The sequence below is a fragment of the Carlito syrichta genome, unplaced genomic scaffold, assembly GCF_000164805.1.
Source record: "Carlito syrichta isolate Samal-C Ts95f unplaced genomic scaffold, Tarsius_syrichta-2.0.1 Scaffold201341, whole genome shotgun sequence".
NCBI lineage: Eukaryota > Metazoa > Chordata > Mammalia > Primates > Tarsiidae > Carlito > Carlito syrichta.
Window position 1 is genome coordinate 808085 of NW_007145437.1, and position 11409 is coordinate 819493.

Genomic DNA, 11409 nt, shown 5'->3' on the forward strand with positions numbered 1-11409 from the left:
GTTGACAATTTTGCATCTGTGCTCATCAGGGATATTGGCCCGCAGTTTTCTTTTTTTGTTGGATCTTTACCTGATTTGGGTATCAATGTGATGTTAACTTCATGTGATGACTTGAGGAGAGTTCCAACTTTCTCAATTGTCTGGAATACTTTCTATGGGTTTGGTATCACCTCCTCCTTGTATGTTCTATAGAATCCTCTGGAAATCCATCTGGTCCAGAGTTTTTTGTTTTGTTTTGTTTTTTGTTTTGTAGGTAGTTTTCTAATAACAGAGTCAGTTTTCTGGGTTGTTATTGGTCTATTTAGGGTCTCAATTTATTCTTGGTTCAATCTTGTGAGGTTGTTTGATGTCAGAAAGACCTCCATTTCATTTAGGCTTTTGAGTTTGTTTCCATACAGGTGTACCTAGTAATCTCTGATAATCTTTTGCATTTCTTTGGGGTCAGTTGTGACGTGGTCTTTTGCATTTCTGATTGCGTTTATTTTTTTCTACCTGTTTCTTGATCAGTCTGGTTAGGGGACCATCCATCTTGTTTATCCTTTCAAATAGCCAGCTTTTTGTTTTGTTGATTTTTCTATGACTTTTTTGTCTTTCATGTCCCATATTTGAGATTTTACTTTGGTGATCTGGATTCTTCTGCGGAAGTTAATGTTTTGGTGGTTTCGTCTTTTCAGCTCCCTTAGGTGATTTGTTAGTCTGTTAACTTGTGATCTATTTTTTTGATGTGTGTGTATGTGTGTAGAGTTATAAATTCCTCTTTTAGTACTGTTTTCATGGTATCCCAGAGATTTTAGTATGAAGTGTGTTTTCTTTCATTTCTCTCTAAGAATCTTTTAATTTCTGTTTTGATATCTGTGTTGACCCAAGAGTCACTCAGCATCATGCTGTAGAGTGTCCATGTCTTTGTGTGTTTTGGGGAATCTTGTTGGTGATGATATTTATTTTTATTCCACTTTGGTATGAAAAGCATGGCAGTATTTCAATGATATGAAATTTATTTATTCTTGATTTTTAGCTGAGGATGTGGTTAATCTTGGATACATTCCATGTGATGATGAGTAGAAAGTATATTCTGTAGTTGTTGGGTGGAATGTTCTTTAGTTCTCAACTAAGTCTATTTGATTAAATGTCAAGTTGAGGTTCCAGATGTCCTTGTTTATTTTTTTCATGATCTATCTAGGGTTGTTAGTGGGGTATTTAAGTCTTCAGCTGTGATTGTGTTAGAGTCTCTCTCTCTCTATATATATATATTTAGTTTACTTATAAGTGCTGGTTCTCCTGTGTTGGGTGCATACATGTTTAGAATGGGTATTTCTTGTTGATGGATTGAACCTTGTATCGGTATGTAGAGTCTTTTCATATTTTATAAATGTATGATAATTTGAACATTGCTTTGTCTCATATTAAGATAGTGACTCCTGCCCTTTTTGTGTGTTCCACTTTCCTGAAAGTAGTTTTCCATCTTCTTTGAGTCTGTGGGTGTCCTTTGTAGTGAGATGTGTTTCCTGGAGGCAGCATATTGTTGGGTCTTTTTGCTTGTTTTATTCCAGTTCTCTAATCTATGTATTTTCAGTGGTGCATTTAATCCATTGATGTTCAGGCAGTTTATTAAAATGTGAGACTTTACCCATGTCATGAAGCTCTTTCTTTTTTTTTTTTGAGTTGGAGTCTCACTCTGTTGCCCAGACTGGAGTGCAGTGGCTGCTCCTGGCCACCACTGCCTCGAACTGCTTGGCTCCGGTGATCCTTCCGCATCAGCCTTCCAAGTAGCCAGAATTACAGGCAAGTGCTACCACGCCTGGCTGATTTTTTATTTATTTATTTATTGTAGAGATGAGGTCTCGTCAAGTTGCCCAGGAGGGTCTCAAACCCGCGGGCTCAGGCAATCCACTCACCTCAGCCTCCCAAAGGCATGGGATTTCAGGCTAAGCCACAGAGCCCAACGTCATGAAGTTCTTATAAGGCTGCTTTGTTTTCTTTTTACTTTTGGCTTGATATGTGTGTTTTCAATTTTGCAGTTCCAAGGTATGTTGTACTGATTCTGTTTACCTGCATTCTTGGGAAGTGCATGGTTATTCTTTTTTTCTTCTTCCATGCTAATACCTTTCTGAGCATCTCCTGTAGAGCTAGTCTGGAAGCAGCATAATCTTTAGGGATTGGATGTCTGCAAAGAATTTTAATTCTTCATCACTGATGAAGTTGCATTTGGCCTGGTAGGAAATTCTTGGTGGAAATTTTTTATCTTTGAGGACTTTTGAAATTGGACTCCAGTTCTTCTAGCTTATAGTGTTTCTGCTGATAAGTCTGTTGCTATTCTGGTTGGTCTTCCTTTCTCTCTCTGCCTTTAGAATTTTTTTTATACCTTCCTTAGGTGAATTCGTATGTACCTAGGGATTGGTCTTCTCATTTGATGACTTGCAGGAGTTTTCTGACTCTCTTGTGTTAGGATGGTCACATCTCTGGTGAGATGGTGGGAGTTTTATTGGATAACTTCCTGGAATACTTGTTCCAAGGTGTTCTACATTTCCCTTTCTTCTTCTTAAATACCAAACAGGCATAAGTTCAGCCTCTTGATATAATCCCATATTTCTTTTTATTCTTTTTTTGAGTTGGAGTCTCACTCTGTCACCCAGACTGGAGTGCAGTGACCACTCCCGGCCACCATAGCCTCGACCTGCTGGGCTCCGGCGATCCTTCTGCCTCAGCCTTCCAAGAAGCCGGAATTACAGGCGTGCGCTACCACACCCGGTTGGTTTTTTGATTAATTGTAGAGATGAGGTCTCACTGTCTAGGTGGGTCTCGAACCCACAGGCTCAGGCAATCCACTCACCTCAGCCTCCCAAAGGCACCAGATTACAGGCTTAGCCACCGAGCCTGGCTAATCCCACATTTCTTGGAGGCTTTGTTCTTTATTTCTGAGTTTTCTTTCTATGTTTTTAATAGTTCAGGTTAATTGCATGTTTGGGCCTTCAAACTCTGAGATTCTTTCTTCTACTTGGTCAATTCTGCTTTCCATGCTTGTCATCTTGTTATTGATTTCCTGGATGAAATGTTTACAGTCAAAATATCTGTTAAAAGTTTTTTCAGTTTTTCATCTTGTCTTTTCTTGTGTCTTATTCACTCTTTCTATCCATTCACTAATCTCTGTTGTATTCTGGGGCCAATAGTTGGTGATTGCCATTGTTTGAGCTCTGAGGTCTTATTTATTGGTCATTGCTTCTTTGGTATACTGGGAATTACTTGTGTTCTTCCACTGATTTTTCTTCATTTGTGACAAATCTTTCTTTTCCCTTTATTTTTATTTTTTGGGTTGGAATCTCACTCTGTCTCCCAGGCTGGAGTGCAATGGTGCACTCACAGTCACCCCAACATTAACCTCCTGGGCTCTGGAGATCCTTCTGCCTCAACCTTGCAAGTAACTGGAACTACAGACACATGCCACCACACCTGGGTAGTTTTTGTGATTTATTGTAGAGATGAGGTCTCACCAAGTTGTCCAGGCTGATCTTGAACCCCCAGACTCAGGTAATGCTCTTGCCTCACTCTCCCAAAGTGCTGGGATTACAAACTGAACCACTGTGCCCAGTCTCTTTTCTCTTTTTGTTATCCAGTGGTCGTGGGTGGTATTTTTACTTCTATTGTTTGCTCAGTTCTCTATTCTTCCCTGATCAGAGATTCTAAATCTATTTTCTTTTGAAACAGGGTTGGGGTTTGGAAGCTTTATTGTTTCTTTTAGTTTTGAGAGTTGAATTAGGTGGAGGGCAGGAAGCTTGGATTCAAATGACTTGCAGGTTACAATGTTCACTGACTGTATGGATCCATTGAGATCCACTTTTCACCACCACTCTGTATGATGATGCAGTAGGTACATGTGTATGACCCTTGAGTTCAAGATAAAGTAACAAGCATGAGGAGAACAGAGAAAAATAGAGTGAAATGGAATGGAAAAAAATAATGATTTTAAAAAACCACAGAAAAACTAAAGCAAAAGTAAGAACAAGAAAGAAAAAAGACAAAAGAAAATTAAAAACCAACAAAAATCAAAACAAGCAGAAAAAACACAAAACACTCAAAAATCAAAAACAGGAAAACACACAAAAAAATGAAAGAGGAAGAAAAAGAAAAAGGGTGGAATGTAGATCGAACCTTCACACACATTCACACATACTAAACCAAGACAAAAGAAGAACAAAAAAGAGAAAATGATTTGAAATAAATTTCTGGGTACTAATCACCCACTTGTGACAGGTTCTGTAGTTATTTCTCTCAGTTGCTCACAAGTAAACCTGCCTGCTGTCTCCAGCAGGGTTGTGCTGTGAGTTTGTTCACTAGTCTCCCCGGTACATGACCCAGGGGACAGGAGGGGTTGGTGGGGGTGAGTAGGGCTTCAATCCTCCTCTCCCATTCTTGTAAGATCAGGAGGATTCCAGCTGGTGGGAGGTATAGGATTGACTTCTCCTCAGGTGCTGGTGGTGGGCACCCCAACCAGGCTTATCCCAGAGTAGAGTTCACCTAGCATAACTACCATCCAAGATCTACCTGGGTTTGTCCCTCTAAGTCATGTCCCAATCAGGTGGGTCTGATGTTCAGGTGATTGCTGGGGATAAGGGGATTGGGTCAGCCTAGGACTCACCACTGATCTCTTGGAGGGTCTTCCTTTTCCTTTTCTAGTTCACCCTTTGTCCCATGGCTGGGTCAGTATAGGTGTGGGGCACATGAAACTTTGCATTCATCCTGTCCCTCAGAAGTTTGTGCTTTCTGGATATTCCCTCTGTGTCACAATCAACCCGAGTGGTCCCACTGGTCACAGATAGCAGGTCTGTTGCTCCATGGTGAGCAAGCCAGACCACTTCCCTGCCCAGTTTTCAAGATGGTGGTGGGGCGCCTCTTTCATCTTCTCCAGTGGGACTCTGCCTCTTGCTCCCTCACTGTGCTCCCTCTGTGGTCCTTGCTGCCAGTGTTTTGCTTGGTGCTGCAGTGGTCAGACAGTCTGGCAACAGCGGTCACCCCAGCAGCTTCTCCTCAGGAAGGGCTTTTTGATTTTAGAAAATGGTGCTATGCTTCTGCACCCCAGTAAGTGCTAAGATCCAAGTTTAGCAGCTGCAGCACTAGTAGCTTTACTAGAAGAGCACTGGCCACTTGTTCCTGAGTCCCCACTCAGTCAGTCACTCACACACCCACTTACACACAAAAACACATGCAAATTTGTCCATACACTCACTCACACAGGGACTTGCACAGTCCAACTGGCTCCATTGCCATCTTCCCCCTCTTCAGGTTAATTTATTATTGAATAAAGAATTCTTTAAATAATTTTGTGTAGTTTAAGTGTACAGTATTTATAAAGTCCACAGTACAGTGTATAGTCATATTCTAGGTCTTCATATTCATTCAGCAAGCACCCTTTCACTCAGAGCAACTTCCACTCTGCAAGTTCCATTCACAATGTGTCTTATTTATATGTACAATTTTTAATGTTTTTACTGTACCTTTTCTATGTTTAGATACTTATCATGGTGTTATAATTGTCTGCAGGGTTCAGTATAGTAACTGCATAGGTTTGTAGCCTAGGAGCAATAAGCTATATTGTATAGCTTATACAATAAGCTATATTGTATAACTCAGGAGTGTAGTTGCTGCACCATCTAAGTGTGTGTAAGTATACTCTATGATGTGATACAAAGATAAAATCACCTAAATATGTATTCTTTAGTATGTATTTCTTAGTTAATTGACACATGGCTGTACTCTCATTCCTTAATTTACTTCCTTGTTTTGATGTATATTTTCCCATGTGTTCTGTTGAAGCTTATAAGTGTAATTTATTATGTTTGTTTGTGTTTTAAACTTGTCTTGTTTGTAAGTTTATTTTGTTATTTTGTCTAATTTGCTGTTTAAGTGTTTATAGAATTATAGATGAAAAACGTTTTTAAAGTTTTAAGATATTTGAAATTAATTGTTTCAATTAAGAAATGGATAAAATTGTGATTTCCTGCCTATTAAAAAAGTATTAGTATTTATTTATAAGTTCATAGGATTTTTCTTTCCCCAGAGTTTCAAAATTTCACAACGATATGAATCGGTGGGTGTATATTTTTTTCCATTGTTCTGGTAACTCATCAGTCCATTGCAACATACAATTGCTAAACTTTCAGTCTTGTAATTCTTATTTAAAGTTATTTTATGGATAATGTTGCTCACTTTATTTTATTTCTTCTCTCTTTTTAGGACTTCGGTTTTTTAGGCAGGATCTGTGGTAGGTTCTAATTTTCTTTTTATTTATTTCTTAATTTTCAAGACTGGATTACTGCTCTACTTTTGGAAACTACTTTATTTTCTAATTTTTTCGTTAATTTTTAATTTCAATCTTTGTTTACTCTTTTAACTTCTAAAAACTTGTTCTCTGTTCTTTGATTCTTTTATGAGTTTAAATTTTTCTTGCATCTTTTTCTTGTATCTTTTCTTATTTCCTTGAGGATATTAATGTTATAATTTAAGTTTTAATTTTTTGTTAAAAATCACTGCTTCCTCCAGTTTGCTTTTTCCCTTTAGGATGCCTGTCTGTGTGGAGGAATCTTTATATTTAATGTTTGAAGTTTTCCATGAATGCTTTGCTTTGTGTAACTGACTGCCTTGTTAGTGACTAATATGCCAATTGGTAATTCTGTGCCTTTGGTGAATGAGAGACTTGCTTGCTGCCTTTTAAATACACCTTGGGCTCTGAAATTAATTGAGGTGTTAGTATCTTTAGCTATTCTCCTTTAGGTTTCCCCTCACACATACACCTTACCTCTTGGAGGGTAAATACTGTCTGCCAGTGTTTTCTGTGTCCAGTTTCAAAAGGACCCTGAAGTCTTGGCAATTGACTACAGAGGTGATATGACACCTAGGACCTCATCTGTGCCTGTCTTCCCCCAGCCAAACAACCCTTTGTTTTACCTTCAACAAAATATACCTTCAGATTTCTTTGGTGGTGGGAAAGAGATCTCAAAATCTATCAAACAATTTTCATCCAGCCTTATTTTGGCCACCTTCTCCTCAGCTTTAATTCTAGAGGTACTGGGTACTGCCAGTGCCTGAGCCTTCTGAGGATACTGTGAAAACATCAGGGTTTTTAATAGCTTGTCTCATGACGAGCTTAACATTTGGCTTACTCACATCTTTTCAAGTAGGTAAAATTCAGTACCTCCATCAGTTTTACAGCTTCCAGAATGAGAATTATATATAGATATATAGATTTTTTTTATCTTCATGAATTTAAGTCTTTAAAAAACCAAAAGTAAAAATTAAATGTAAGTATAATCTATTTGATTCACCATTTAAACCTAATTCTTTCAATGTTTTGCTAACTCTAATATTGATTTTAATAAGTATTATTTCTTGTTGAAAATACACTAATCATAGAAAACTTAGAAACTGTGGTGCATCCATAAAATAAAATATTATGAAACTCTTAACATTTTGTGTCTTATAATTTAATAAGTAAATGTCCAGGAAATGATAAAAAGTCAGAAAAGCATAGAGTAAAATGTATTAAAATGTCCAAAGTAAGATATAACTGGATGATGAGGTTACAGGCAATTTTTTTATTGTATATCTGCTTATGTAGTTTTTAAGTTGCTTATTTAAGCAAACAATGTATTTTGCAACCTTAGGAAAAAAAATTGCATTATAATGAATTTCTTGTTTTTTTTATAGTACAGGCATAGGACCAATGATAGCACTAAATTAATTTAGAAGAAAATGACTTTTTGATATTATAATGAGTCATTACAGATGGAATATAAACTGTAATTGCATAGTGCTAAATTATATTCATTTAAGATAATTTCAGTGAAAATTTATACTTTCCTCCAATTGATAGTGGGCTAATATTATAGTTGCTTTACTCAAAACTCTTTGCAATTTCCCCTATGTGTTGCTGGTCTCACTTTTAAAAACTAAAAATGTTTAAAACTACTTTTTTAGGCAAATATGCAGCTAAGATATAGACTTATGACCTAGTTTCTACCAATGAGCCTCTTTTAAGTGAAACTGGTAGGTGTAGCAAGCCATTACATATATACTTCTGATGAGAGAGAGAGAGCATTGCTAAATGCTCTAGATAATTTACTAATTTACTAATAAAGATAAAATTATGACTGCCTTAAGAACAAGCACTTTTCCTACTAAGTGAATATGGAAAAGAAACTCTGGCATGCGTACATGAATAGGCATAATGATGCTCACTGTAATAGTTTACTTCAGATATTGTATTTTTTAGTCTTAGAATGTCTATTTTTTATAGTTTCTATGTATCTGTTGAGGTAATCTTTTTGTTACAATTTTTTTTCTTCATGTATTTAAGCTATAAAAGCTGCTTTAAATTTCTTGTCTGATTATCTCAACATCTGTGCTATTTGGGGGTCATTGCCACTGATTCCCTTTTCTCTTGAAAATTGGTTACATTTCCTTTGTTTTAATGTTAGATAATTTTCAGTTGTACACTAATCATTGTGATATTACATTTTCTCTACAATGGAATCTGTTCTATTCCTGTGAAGACTCATACTGAAAACTCTGTTGCCCCCATAGTGGGTGACAGCCAGAAAATTAGTATTGCTTGTTTAGATTTAACTTTTTTAGCCTATTTAATGGCCCTCTACTTCTCCTATGCTTTCTGAAGAACTGTTTGATCTAAATTTCTATCAATTTATAGAACATTGTCTTCTGATTCTTCAAGCCAGTTAACCTGCTGGTTTTCCACTGGAGTTTTAGCTTTCTTACATGGGACAGTCTGGGGTATACTCACAGCTGAAAGCTGTGCGAGACAGAAAACTCACTGTTTTTCTCCAAAGTGTTAGCTTTTTTCCTGTAAGTGCCTATTTGGTTGTCTTCTAATGCTTTATTCTATTACATCCTTAATGCTTCTGTGATGCTTGTTAATCTCCCAGTTTTTACTTTTATCTTACTTACATAGATCATAAGTGCTTTGTCCCTCTTTATCTATTCTTATTATCTCCTATCTATGTCAAATTTATGTCTATACTTTACAGAACATTGATTTTGCAAAATACATGTACAAAAAATACTAAAATGTTAAAGTACTTTGCTATACTATTTGAATGCAGAGGAAGGCAGTGGATTTGGGAGAAAGAATACATAGCTGATGGGAAGAGATGTCCTTAGGAGCAGAGAGGAATGCATGTGTGTTAACTTCTGTTTTAGAAGATGCACATTCTCTGTAGTAACACATGGAAAATAGAAGAGAATAGGTGCTAATTGTAATTATGAACCTCAAAATTATAAATTACATTAGAAGTGAAAAATACTATTTTAAATGTTTGAAAAGGTAGAAAAATAAAAATAGTAGAATCAGTTAATAGAAGTAGCATAGAAAATAATTTCATATAACAATGGAAATGCTGAAAAGGCAAGCTATCAGAAAAGAAAGTTGTTGGTGGGATTAAGATTTCTGACTTAGTGATTTGGTTATTGGTTTGATTTCTGGTGAGCCTTAGAAGGAAAGGTTAAGGTGGAGCAAAGGCAAAAAAAAAAAAAAAAAAAAAAAAAAAATCACGGGATTTTAGGCCAAAATACTAAAAGCCAGGATATTGGAAACACTTTTAAATCATCTAGGACAAAAACAAAAATCATAAAATTGGATGCTGTAAACCTGACATATGCCTCTTTGTAAATGTGGTAGCTTTAAAAGGTCATCTGTATTGTTTTTCATAACAAGGCAAAGGAGAGAATAACTTTAAAGAGACATATTTTATTTTTAAATACAAAAGAAATGGTAAAATGATTAAAACAGGAAGACACTAGTTCTATAAACTGATTCTAAGGTACATAAGACATTAAAGAAAAAAACAGTAACTTAAAGATGTGCATGAAAAGTGGTCAGATCTAGTTAAGACCAGGAAGTAAAGTATGTATCTGAAGAAGAGTTTAAAAGTGTTAGAGAATGTACTCATAAAGAAGCAGAAACATTACAGGACACATCAGAAAGAGGTTAAGAGAGGTGAGGAATAAGGGATTCTGTTACAAGAAATCAAACCTCTACAGAACACAGAAGACCATTAACACATTGCTGTCTTTATCCTGTTTTGGAGGAGGATGGGTACTTGATTCTTAGATGGTTCTATTCAGATGGAATGATTTCACTTTTCTCCTAATTATGATATGAGGGAATATTATAAATTAATCCTGCTAAAGTTAAATTCATCATTGCAGGTAGATATCTAGCATATTTAAATGGATTTTCATTAATACACCTTTATCATCAAATTAGTTCATTCTGTATTCATAATGTATGCTTCCTTTGTTGTTGATCTGGGAAGGCAACCAGGAAGAATTCCTTTCTGCTTGAATAGTATTTCAAATAATTATCACATCTCATGAGTTGTACTAGATGAATTCTATTATTTGCTTTAATACTTGCAATACATTTTTTTTTAGCTTAGGTACAATGACAATCCCCATTTCAAGGCTTTTGGAGATTAAATATATGCCCAAAGTCAGCATCTAGTCAACATTTAGGACAGAGCTGGGATTTGAATCTATGCATTCTGGCTCTACCCCTAGATACCTTCATATTATTAATGTGGAACTTGACTGTCTATGGTTTATTGTGCTTAAACACATTTTAAAAATGAAGAAAAAATGGATTATTAAATTCCAATTCCTGTTTTAAAGATTTAGTTGAGGTAATTTGAAATTGGTCAGGTGGGTCTGTAAGTACTTACTGAGGATTGGTGTAGCAGATAGTAATGGACAAGCACATAGCCTCCTCAGTTAGGCAGAAAATATAATAGACGTATGATGTTGGATTGTTTTTAGACCTTTCTGTGCACTAATTTTCTTATTTTAAAATAATAAAAACAGACAAATTTGTTCTTGACTTTTAAGCTTGTGAGTATTCTATTATTTGATGTACATAAAGCACTTAAGACAGCACTTGGTTCATCAGAAATCATCATATGTCAGCCATTATCATACACTACTGAGAATATTAATTTTAAAAATGTGAGAATAGGTACAATCTTAACTACATAAATAAATAAATATACTAGAATTCAGAATCCAAAGAGTTTTTTTTTCTTTTCAAGTTGTGTAAGGCTAATATATATATATTTTTTAATTTAAGATTTGGCACAAGCTGAAATCTGTAAAGATAAAAATTTTATTTTAAGCTTCTTTATTAGGAAGGAAGAGAAGCACTGGCTGTCTTTTTGTACTTTCAAATGGAAGCCCTTCTAGATGGTAGAACAGTGTCATCTAGTGAGAGCTTTAGGTGAGAAAATTTCCTGAACTAAAATAACATGCCTAGACAGTTCTATTTGCAGATTTCCAATTTCTAGAAGTTTAAAATGAAAGTTATTTTAATTCAAGTGGCATGTAAGTAAGAGTGGATGTTTTAGATGAATT